We start from the raw sequence: 12,910 nt of genomic DNA on the forward strand, positions 1-12,910 counted from the left end.
CTCTCCCTTCTCAGGAGAAAGTGCTAGAAAAGGTCAGTGGGTGACTGGAGCAGTTATTTAATGTAGAAGAGACAGTGCTTGCCAGTGACCGTTTGATCAATTAAGTAGCAGGTGCTTGAGGTCAGGGCTGGCTTTAATGACTGTTAATTAAAATGTTCTGAAGCCTTTTTTTTTTTTTTTTTAGCTCTAAAATTGCTATGGACTGTCATATATACAATATGAAATCTTAAAAATGAAGTGCGTTCTGTGTTGAATATTACCTGCCTCTGTGACACGACAGGTTCTACCTCCTGGCTGACCCAGCATGCTGCTCCCCTGAGCTAGTATAAGTGTTTACTATCCTAGCGGGTCTGGCCCTGCAGAAGAGGCTAGTCAGTAAAGAGGAAAACATAAAGGGCAAGAGGAAGGGCGGGGGGTGGGGAACACGCGAGCAATGCTTCATGTCGCTATTCTGTGCATAAACCTACATTACAATCCACAGACCTCAAAGGGTGACGGTCCTCAGAACCACAAGGATATGCTGCACTTAGTGGACAAAGATTTTTTTATCACCTGCAGCTTCCTTATCTCCAAATTGCCAACTTCCAGGTTAGAAATCTCAATGATGGAACACTAAAAGCACCTTATGAAAGTTATTTCTTCCTAGAATATTACACACCATTAAAAATATCTAGCTTATAAAAAGTAAATATATATATGTGTGTATTGAGCTCCACAATAAAGTTGTACATATTTAGAACAGCAGATAATTCCAATTACAAATTCATTTCTATTAGGATTTGAAAACTTTCCTAAGATTGTTGTTGGTGCAAGAATTCTACCACTGAACCACTTTCCTACTTAATTCATCAAGCACTACCGGTGGAGAGTAAGGGTCCCTGTGTATGCCAGGAAACAAGCCTGAAATTAAAATTTGCATAATTCACCTTCGGGGACTAGATGATGTAGCTCTACAGCAGAAATGAGAAAACTATGGCCTGCTGGCTAGCCACCTGATTTTGTAAATACAACCACACCATTTGTTTAAGTATTGCTTTTGCACTACAACAACAGAGCTGAGTAGTTGTGACAGAGATCATGCCTGCAAAGCTGAAAAATTTACTATCTAACCCTTTAAGAAAAAGTTTCTGGAGCTCTGCTGTAAAAGAAATGTCCAAGAGCCAATACAATTCAAGGGGGTGGAAATTATTTATTATACTGAGCAGAAAGCTATCAACATTCAGTACAAATTGAAATGAAGTGTCTTTGTGAAGTAATGAGTTTCCTCTAACTCGAAGTATTTAAGCAGCTCTTGTTACTGTTGTTAGCAGCCATCAAATTGGCCCCTGACTCATGGCAACCCCATGCACCACAGAACAAAACGCTGCCTGGTGCTGCGCCATCCCGATGATCAGTTGGGATAGGGCCATTGTGATCCATATGCTTTACATTGGCTGATTTTCGGAAGTAGATCACCAGACCTTTCTTCCTAGTTCATCTTAGTCTGGAAGCTCCACTGAAACCTGTTCAACATGACAGCAGCATGCAAGCCTCCACTGACAGATAGGTGGTAGCTGCGTTTGAGGTGCACTGGCCAGAAAGCAAACCTGGGTTTCCCGCCTGGAATGGGAGAATTCTACCACTGAACCACCAATGCCTCGTGAGCAGCTCTTAGGAGGCCACCATCTTGGAGCTGTGGTAAAGAGATGGACATACCATTCAAAGAGCTTCCTAAATCACTTCTAACTCTGAGATTCTACATCACCCTATGCTATCACTTCCACCGAGGTCCAGATTAGACTTCTTGAGAAATAGTCTCCCTTGACTAACAAAGAAAAACATCTTACTTTATAGCTAAGAAAAGTCTAATGAGAAAACGTATCTTGAAAAGGAGAGCCTTGGGTATCTTCTGCTGGCCAGTTCGTCTGTAATTGGCCCACTGAGGTGGCTCTGCTGGACAGGAGCCTTATCTGATTCTATGGCCATCATAGCTCTTACTATGCTGTGATCACTCCACCGAGATCTGTAAATATAATTTAATGATGTCTCCATCTAATCCAGTTTGCCAAATCTTTCTACAATCTGACTGTTGGACAGAGAATGTATGTGTCAACCCAATTATATATTCTGAAATACCTTCTGCACTGTTCGAATCTTTTAGAAAAACAGTTAGCATTGTTTTCTAGAAACGCAGGTGGGTGGGCTCATGCAGGAATGAAGCAAGGCTTAGAAAATTGTCGAAGAGTCATCATTATTCTTCATTTCTTCACCAAATTGCTTTCATAATAGAGCAAATTAAGAATTTGGGTTTTTTTTTTTTCTCTCTCTGTTTTTAGAAGTTTCCAATTAAAGTGTTTAACATGTCTACTCTATTTTAGTTAGGGAGCCCCATAGGGATGGTTTGGGGCCCATTTCTCTGCCAGAAGAACACACTTCACATTTCTCAAGCCAGTTCTTTCTTTGACCAATCTGGCAGTGTGACTGGCTCGGTTTGCAGGTAGTAGAGTAAGCGCTCTCAGTAAAACGTTCATTTTTATGGTGTTGGCTTTCACCTAGATATCAGCAGGAGGCAATACCACTTGGTCAAGTCTGCCTTTAAGGTACATCAAAGGCATGGAGCTTAATGCGGCTGAGTAGAAAGTAATCCAAAAGCATGCAGAGCTTTGGGTGGTAGCCAAGGAGAAGGAGGTGGAGAGTTTTAGCCCCTGCTCTAGAGTAACTTAAGCAGCATCCTGGTGTGGACCACTCCACCACCATAGCTAGTACAGTAAGGGCATCAGAGCTCGGACAGCTCAGAAATGGGGCAGAGGGAGAGCTCAGTCAGGAGGCATCTGACATTGAGTCTCAAAGGTTTGATGACCATGAAACCAGACTTACAAAGAAACAGATATTAGCCAAGTTATTAAAAATCTTATCATTGGTTACAGCTGTCTTTCAAATGAAGAATGTTCACTTTGTTTTTAAAGAGCCCATATTAAGGAATAAAAGGTCAAAGAGAGTTTTGACTTAAATTTTTTTTTCAAGTTCCAAAATCAGATGGAAAAATCTCAAGAGACCCTTCGTCAAGGCTCACATATTTATATAGATCATTTAATTAAGTAGCAAAAAGGCAGGTAAAACACACCCCAACCATCCAATAAAAATGAAAATGTACTGTTATTGCAAAAGTCACCGGGGGAGCTATCACCCCAAACCATTGCACTGTACAATGTGAGAGGTCAAAAGGAAGAAAAAATCTGCTCAGCTTTCAGTTTTTGAGCCCCTCTGCTTCCTCACAATAAGCTCCAAAAAGAACATGACCTGAATATTGCAGTAGCCTTGGGACCTGGCAAAGCACCCAGCAGGCACTCCACTGTTCATATGGACGGACAGACGAATGGCACCGGCTGGGAGAAAACGTGCCCTCCAGTGTACATGGTGTCCACCTTTGGCCTCCCTGTCTGTCCCTGACTCTTGCCCATTATCAAAATGTGTGCTTCTCCTGCTAGTTCTCTCTTCTGGAATGCATTACCCGCTGCCTCTTTAAATCCTCCCCACCCTTCACAGCAGTGTTTCTCAAAGTCTGGTCCAGGACAACTTGATAAAAAGCCATCTAGGATGCTTCTTAAAATGCAGATGCATTGGCCCCATATCAGACACGCTGATCAATATCTCTAGAGTGAAGCCCAAAATGTGCATTTTTAACAAGCTCCTCAAATGATCCTGATGCTCACTACCCACCAGAAAAAACAAACAAACAAAAAACAACAACCAGTTGCCATCAAGTGGATTCCAACTCATGGCTACTCCATGTATGCAGAGTAGAACTGTGCTCCACAGGGTTTTCATGGCTGTGACCTTTCAGAAGTAGATCATCAGGACTTTTCTTCCAATCCACACCTCTGGGTAGGTTTGAACCACGAACCTTTCAGTTATTAGTCATGTGCTTATCCCTTTGCACCACCCAGGGACTCCTCCATTACTCACTGACTCTACTTTAAGAAATTTTAACAATTCTTCTGTTGTCAAGTCAAACCTGGTAGTGATGTCATCAACCAAGTGATGTCACATTGTCCCATCTGCACTCGGGACAGTGTATGACATATAACCACTTGGCAAAAGACTCCAGCCCTACACACACGGTGACATAATACAGGGTGGAGGCTCATCCTCAGAGAAGAGTCCCAAAGGCATGGCCACAGAGCTAGGGGTGTAGCTTCTGGGCTCCCATGACAACAGACAATGGGTTCTTTAACCATTTATCACTGATCTTGAGCAGTAATTTGCTTTTCCTCTGCCTCATTCTGAAAATAGATATGAAACAATTTACATAACTACACTTTAATAGGAGAAGTATTAAATAGATATGGAAATAGGAGTGAAAGGAAAATGGGGCACTCGCATAAGATAAGGTTAATATAAGACAATAAATACCACACAGTAAATGGAGGCATTTCTGAGTTTCATAGTGACCAAAGAATACGGAAACACGATCATTTACAAGATTCTCAATACTTATAAAACAATAAAAATTGGTTAGAAAAAAATCCTGAATTTTCCTGATACTGGCAATCTAAGCACAATTTGTAGATACATGTAGAATCGCAATTGATATGAGATTATGTAATATCCAATACCACCACCCATGTGTCAGTTCTTCATACTGCGCAGGCTTGCATGTTGCAATGATGCTGGAAGCTATGCCGTCAGTATTTCAAATGCCAACAGGGTCACCTATGGTGGACAGGTTTCACTGGAGCTTCCGGAATAAGACAGACTAGATAGGAGGGCCTGGCAATCTACTTCCTAAAATTAGCCAACGAAAACCTTCTGAATCACAACAGAACATTGTCTGACTCCCTTGCTTTGGACACGTTATCAGGAAGGATCAATTGCTGGAGGAGGACATCATGTTTGGAGAAGCAGAGTGCCAGTGAGGGCGTGGAAGACCCTCAGTGAGAAAGACTGGCACAATAGCTGCAACTATGAACTTGAACATGCTGGTGAGCATGAGGATGACACATGACTGGACAGCATTTCGTTGTGTTGTACATAAGGTCATCATGAGTTGGAGTTGACTCAATGGCAGCTATCTATTAATATCGAATAACTTAATAGAATGTCTATCTTCCCAATGTGGAGTGATTCTCTGCAGTTGCCTTTTGTAGATGAAACACACAGTAGACAATGAATTATCTACAAGAAAAGTCTAAGCTTTTGTGCTGAAGATAGAAAGTCAGCAGCATCGATGTGAGAGTTCAAAATGGTGGTACTGGGCAATACTGGGGAAGCCAGCACAACTTGTACAATTTAAGGTCATGAAAGCTCCATAGACACATCCAAACTCCCTGAGGGACCGAATTGCTGGGCTTAGGACTGTGGGAAACACAGTCTTGGGGAATATCTAGCTCAATTGGCATAACATAGTTTATAAAGAAAATGTTCTACATTCTACCTTGGTGAGTAGTGTCTGGGGTCTTAAATGCCTGTAAACAACCATCTAAGATATCCACTGGTCCCACCCCTTTGGGAGCAAGGGAGAATGAAGAAAACAAGATACAAGAGAAAGATTAGTCCAAAGGACTAATGGACCACATCTACCACATCCAGTACAACTAGATGGTGCCCGGCTACCACCACTGACTGCTCTGAGAGGGATCACAACAGAGGGTCCCAGACAGAGCTGGAGAAAAATGTACAACAAAATTCTAACTCACCAACAAAGACCAGACTTACAGGCCTGACAGAGACTGGAGAAACCCCGAGAGTATGGCCCCCGGACACCCTTTTAGCTCAGTGGTGAAGTCACTTCCGAGGTTCACCCTTCAGCCAAAGATTAGACAGGCCCATAAAACAAAACAAGACTAATGGGACACAACAGCCCAAGGACAAGGACTAGAAGCCAGGAGGGGACAGGAAAGCTGGTAATAGGGAACCCAACGTCTAGAAGGGAGAGTGTTGACATGTCATAGGGTTGTTAACCAATGTCATAAAACAATATGTGTACTAACTGTTTAATGAGAAACTATTTGTTGTGTAAAGCTTCATCTAAAATACAATAAAAAAATTTTAAAAAAAGGAAAAGAAAAAATTCTTAGAATCGAATGAGAGCAAATACACAACATATCAAACCTTTGAGACCCAGCAAAAGCAATGTTCAGAGGTTAATTTATAGCAATAAATGCACACATCAAAAAAGGACAAAAATCAAAACACTAACCAAAAAAATGGTGGAACTGAGGATTTTGAGTTCCCATTTTTCCTTTTTTACTAGGATACCCAATTTGGCTAAATGATATAGGGATTTCCAGATATTTTCCACAGGTCCATCTTCACTGATTCCAGGATTAGGGCATCATCATAACATAGCAACACACTAGCAATGCTTGAAATGAGTTATCATGAGATGCGAGAAGACTACAGGACTGTGGAAATCACAGGACTGTTGAATTGGAATGCTTCCTAGTACATGATGATTATTTGGGCATCAACACTGAACCTGCTATTGTTCAGCTTGGGTAAGCTTAATAATGGCAAAGGTCTTTACCCCCATCAGAAGCTGTCTGTAGGCATTGGACTTATTCACAGAGTATTTGTGGTTCCCACAACTGGTGTAGCCCCCAAAAGTCACACTTCATTTTTCCTTACATTGACATAGTGCTTCAGCTTTACAAATTTCTCTCATAAACACTGTTTGATCCTGTTCCAGAGTGTAAGTAGTATGTAAGTGCACCACGCAACCTGGTTAGCCCTTCATCGGAAAACCCAGTCGCTCTGCCTTGAAGAAGCAGAGGACAGAGTCTGGGCATGCCAGGAAGGGGTGGGAGCTCAGAAAGGAGAGAACTAGAAAAGAGTGGTCCCAAATTCTGGGTGACCCCTGCACCCTATATGTCTAGGGCAGACTACCAGCAGCATCAGGCAACTCTCTGGGGTAAGGTAATATTCTATGTCTGTCTTGACAGACATTTGTGTTACACGGATGTATACATTTACCAAAACTCACCAAGTGGTACACTTAAGACTTGTGCATTTCAATGTATATAAATTTTACCTCAAAAACTATAAACAAGTATTGAATTTTAATGACATGCAAGCAGAAATAATTAGTACTTACATATGCAACTTATTTGAAACGCATCAAAAAAAGATGGATTGATGGATGGATACAGGGATGGAAAAACAGAGCAGATATATGATAAAGCAGTTATAGTAACCTGTTAATGGTAGAATCTAAGCGGAGAGTATAGACATATTCACTGTAAAGTTCTTCCCATTTTTCTGTATGTTTGAACATTTTCATAGTAAAATGGTGATGGAAAAAAAATTAAAAGATAAATTGCAACTTGCAATTTGCTTCCTCAAAGAGGTGTGGAGGTAAATCACAATATTTGCAGAAATTAAAATTGAGGAATCCAGGAATTCGTTGTGGAATTATAAACGAAAAGCACTTAGGTAAGAGTTTGGTAAAACACATTTGCTGCCCAGTAGGAAAAAGCATGTACTGTAGTTGACCTTAGAGGATCATGGAAATAACTTGCTCATCTCCGTGAAATGTTTTGGTGGCATCTTTCATTTTGGTAGTCTTCATGGGGCTATCCCGGTAGTCTCTGTGGTTACTGATGTTAGGTGCCACTTGCAGAGAAGTTTGGATTCTGAGTTCAGCTTCCTGTTAGCCTGGCTCCACGCACCAGAGGGACCATAAAAGACACCACTCATGAGAGAGAGCCAGAGAACACATGCATGAGAATGAGTATGCATTTATCCTGCCCGAAAACAAAGGTCTCTGGGTAAAAACGAAGTCCAAGCGATGAACAGTCCATTCACCTCAGAAAACAGTGTCTCACGTCATCCAGCACCGAGGGGTGGAAAGCGCAGTGGTTAGATTACATCCTACAGACACAAATAATGATTCTAAGAAGAAGACCCAGCCAAAATGTGAAAAAAATAAGGGTAGGCGGAGAGGGAGATATATTGTGAAAGCCAAGATACATGAATCGTGTACACCCTGAATAATGCAACAGAGTTCAGTGGGTAGCATTCTCGCCTTCCATGCAGGAGACCAGGGTTCAATTCTCAGCCAATGCATCTCATGTGTGGCTACTGCCCATCTGTCAGTGGAGACTTGCGTGTTGCTCAGATGCTGAACAGGTTTCAGCGGAGCTTCTGACAATCTAATTCCAAAAATCAGCCAACGAAAACCCTGCGGATCACAGTGGTAAGATCCATAACCCATCCTGGGGATGGTGCAGGACCAGGCAGCATTTTGTTCCCTTGTGCATGGGGTTGCCGTGAATCAGGGGCTGACTCGACACTAGCTCACAACAACACAGACTATTACTTGTTCCTATTCCTAAATCCAAGAAATCAAAAAACAAAAGAAACTACTTATTTTGGTGGGGGGTGGGGAGCAGAACACAAAGGGAGTACATACTGTGCACTGTGCCTTCCTCTGGAGCCCTGGTGGTACAGTGGTTAAGAGCTACGGCTGCTAACCAGAAGGTGGACAGTTTGAATCCACCAGCTGCTCCTTGGAAACACTATGGGGCAGTTCTACTCTGTCCTATAGGGTCACCATGAGTCAGAATTGACTCAATGGCAACAGGTTTCAGGGTTTTTTTATACCTTCCTCTATGTCTACATATATTTGAAAAGTACAAAATTCACAGGTTTATCACTTTATGGAACTTACAAATATGAGTCTGAAATCATTTTCATATTTTACTTGCCTACACCCTTGAAGTTCATCATACAAAACGTGAAGATCTGTATTTGCTACTTCTGAGGTCTGTGTCAACTCCATCTCTCTCCCTTCCCCCTTTCCTCCACCGTAAGGTTAATATATATCCTGGAAAAGCAAGTGTTTATGTCCTGCATACTCTGGTAAGGAGAACAAAGTTTTAGCAGGCCAAAAAAAAAAAGAAAAGAAAAAAGTTCCCTATTCCAGGACCTACCTGTCTCATTATACATAATTTAAGTACCGAAGAGTTGTTGAATTTTAAACAACTTTCCTTACAGTCTATAAAAAGAGAAACATCACATCTTGCGTGTGCAAACTCTGATTTGACATTTTTTCCAGCCGATTTGGATGCGCGCGTTCTCACTCAAGCAGTCTCCCTGAACTGGCTGCTCAGAGTCCCATTCTGCCTGATTCATCTCACCAATGGTCTGGAAAGCGGAGGGCGGCAAGGTCTGGAAACACAGTGATGCAATATTGCACGTCTGTTGCGGGCAGCCAACCAAGAGCCCTCCCTCCCCCGGCGGCCCCTCTCTGCTCCTGGACAGGGCTATCTCAACCTTGCCCGTGGCTTTGATCTGCTTTCAGTTTTTAAATGCTCCCTGTTGCCTAGTGGGAGCTAAGTGACTTTGCTTCAATAGACATTATGTCACCCCCTCAGCACTTATGTAAACAGAATGTCTAACACCTTCTCCATGTATGTAAGTCAAGCAAGCTGCCTGAAGCAGAAGCTGACAAGATAAGTACTTTGCATCTGCACCTGCAGGAAGACTCCTGCCTCCTCGCATGCAAGCTCTCTGCACTGCACAACCAGGAAACTTAAATTTAGACTCTGCCACGGTTCTCTCTAACTCCTATTCATTCTTATTAAAACCATAACGACATTAGACAGAGGCAAAATAATACTTCTTCTTCCTGAGGCTTTTTTTTCCTAACCATCTAGATAGAAAGTCAAAGAGCAGAAACCCTGAAAGGAGAAAGCACCTTCTCTTTTTATAATCACTACTATGAATAGGGAGTCCTGGTGGCACAGTGATTAAGGGCTATCGCTGCTAACCAAAAGGTCGGCAATTGGAATCCACCAGCGCTCCTTGGAAAGCCTATGGGGCAGTTCTGCTCTGTCCTATAGGGTCGCTATGAGTCAGAATCCACTCAACAGCAACAGGTTTGGTTTGGTTTACTGTAAATAGACCACCACCCATCTGTCAGTTTGTCATACTGTGGTAGCTTGCATGTTGCTGTGATGCTGGAAGCCAGGCCATCGGTATTTCAAATACCAGCAGGGTCACCCATGGTAGACAGGCTTCAGCAGAGCTTCTGACTAAGACAGACTAAGAAGAAAGGCCTGGGGATCTACTTCTGAAAATTAGCCAGTCAAATGTTCAATGTTGTTAGCAATAAGACAAAAAAGATAGCATACACCAAACTTATTTTAGAGAAACTGTCGTTCACTGATCCAAGGAGCATTTGATGAGTATCCACTAAGGTCAGGCACCATGGTAGATACTTGGTGGCGGGGTGGTGGGGGTGGGGGTGTCAAATAAAACATCATCTGATTAGAATCAGAGAGTTCGGTGTTGAAGGGACCTTACAGATCACATAGTTCAACTGCCTTATTTTACAGCTGAGAGGCTGTGATTTGCCCAAAATCACGCAGTTGGTGCACAGCTGGAGTGGGTCGAATTGTGCCCCCCATAAAGATATGTCCAGGTACTAACTCCCAGTACCTGTGAATGTGACCTTCTTTGGAAATGAGGTCTCTGTAGATGTAATTAAGTTAAGGATCTCAAGATGAGGTCATTCTGGATTTACTATGGGCAATAATCCAATGACCAGTGTTCTTATACAAGTCGCTAGGTGGCACAAATGGTTAAGTGCTCGGCTACTAATCAAAAGGTTGCGGTTCAAATCCACCCAGAAGCACCTCTGAAAAAATATCTAGCGATCTCCCGGAAGATCATAACCACTGAAAACCCTATGGGGCACAGTTCTACTTTGAAACACATGGGGTCACATGAGTCAGAATTGACTTGATGGCAACTGGTTTGATTTTGGTTTGGTGTCCTCATGAGAGAAGGGGTGGGGGAGATTTGAGCTTCAGAGGCACACAGGGGGAGAAGGCCATGGAATGATGGAGACAAAGATTGGAGTAATGTGTCTAGAAGCCAAGGAAGGCCAAAGACTGCCAGCAGAAGCTGGGAGACAGGCAAGAAGCAGGTTCTCTTTCAGAGCCTCCAGAAGAAACCAACCCTGCCAACACCTTAATTTTGGACTTCTGGCCTCCAGAACTGTGAGAGAATAAATTTCTTTTGTTTTATGCCTCTAGTTGTGTGGAAATTTGTTACGGTAGCCATAGGACACTAATACAGAGGCAGAGCCAACACTGGAACTCAAGAATCTCCACTACATCCTCTAAGCCACACGAAGCTCATTTGCAAACATGCAACAGAAATTAGAATGGCCCACTGTGACTTTCTGCAATAGGGAAAGCCTCCTGTCATTAGGCCCCAAATGTTCTTCCTGAGTATCACGTCACATGGGTAAACAAATTTGGTGAGGTAGCATTTGTGCTGGGGTTTAAAGAACAGGTAGAATTTTGAACCAGAAATAGGCAGTTGCACAATGTGAATGGGGTAAATGATGGAAAGGTTGGAAGGAGATGATGGGGCACAGTCAGTTGACTGAATATTAGCAAAAGCCAAGGGGAGCAGAGGAGATACAGTTGGAAAGGAGGTCAGTATTACAATGGGAATTTGGCTTTATTCAGTAGGCCATAAGGATTCAATGAGGGTGATGGAGGCAGGGATGACATGATAAACTTTGTGTGACAGAAACACAGAGCTGGCAGTGACATGAAGGGTGGATTTGTAGTAGGGAAGACAAGTGTAGACATCAAGGCCAAGAGTTAAAAAGACCCTTGGAGGCTTGGGGAGAGAATAAGAAAAAAAGATAGGAAGAGAGGAGTGAGAGATTTTAAAAGTAAGTCTAACCATGGACTAGATATGGGAGTGCCAGAGGAGATTGGAGTTGACCCTGAATAAGTAGCCCAGCGGTTCTCAAACCTTAGTTACCATTTGAATCACCAAGTAAGCTTGTTACCATGCAGATTCCTCCACCTAAACTGGCACAGTCTGATTTGGTAGGCCTGGAGTGGACCCCAAGAAACTGTATGTTAATAATTGCACTTAGATCTGTTGCTGTTGTTGTTAGGTGCTGGCGAGTAGATTCCTATTCATAGCAGCCCTGTGTACAATGGAATGAAACACTGCCTGGTCCTGCACCATCCCCACAGTGATTGCTATGCTTGAGCCCATTGTTGCAGTCACTATGTCAGTCGATCTCCTTGAGGGTCTTCCTCTTTTTCACTGACCAAGCATGATGTCCTTCTCCAGGGACTGGTCCCTTCTTATAACATGTCCAAAGTATGTGAGATGAAGTCTTGCCATACTTGCTTCCAAGGAACACGCTGGCTGTACTTCTTCCAAGACAGATTTGTTCATTCTTCTGGCAGTCGACAGTATATTGAATATTCTTCGCTGACACCATAATTCAAAGGCATCAATCCTTCTTTGGTCTTTCTTATTAATTGCCCAGCTTTCCCATGCATATGAGGCAATTGAAAATATCATGGCTTGGGTCAGGCACACCTTAGTCCTCAAAGTGACATCTTTGCTTTTCAACACTTTAAAGAAGACTTTTACAGCAGATTTGCCCAATGTAATACATCATTTGATTTCTTGACCGCTGCTTCCATGGGCACTGATTGTAGACCCAAGTAAAATGAAATCCTTGACAACCACACTCTTCTCCATTTATCATGATGTTGCTATTGGTCCAGTTGTGAGGATTTCTGTTCTCTTTATGTTGAGTGTAATCCATACTCAAGGCTGTAGATTTTGATCTTCATCAGTAAGTTTCAAGTCCTCTTCACTTTTAGCAAGCAAGGTTGTGTCATCTGCATATCACAGGCTGTTAATGATTCCATGTTCTTCTTCATATATTCCCCTTCTCAGAATATTTGCTCAGCATGCAGATTGAGTAAGCATGGTGAAAGGATACAACCCTGACACATGCCTTTCCTTATTTTAAACCATGCAGCATCCCCTTGTTCTGTTCACACAACTGCCTCTTAGTCTATGTACAGGCTCCACATGAACACAATTAAGTATTCTGCAATTCCCATTTTTCGTAATGTTATCCATAATTTGTTATGATCCA

At 42.5% G+C, this 12,910-nt stretch overlaps 1 protein-coding gene across 1 annotated transcript in view; it reads right to left on the bottom strand.

Moving 5' to 3' along the window:
- BMP6 (bone morphogenetic protein 6) overlaps positions 1-12,910 on the bottom strand; it is a 197,628-nt gene that overhangs the window by 169,942 nt on the left and 14,776 nt on the right. The window lies entirely within an intron of this gene.

The sequence above is a fragment of the Trichechus manatus genome, unplaced genomic scaffold (assembly GCF_000243295.1).
Source record: "Trichechus manatus latirostris isolate Lorelei unplaced genomic scaffold, TriManLat1.0 scaffold00223, whole genome shotgun sequence".
Taxonomy (NCBI): domain Eukaryota; kingdom Metazoa; phylum Chordata; class Mammalia; order Sirenia; family Trichechidae; genus Trichechus; species Trichechus manatus.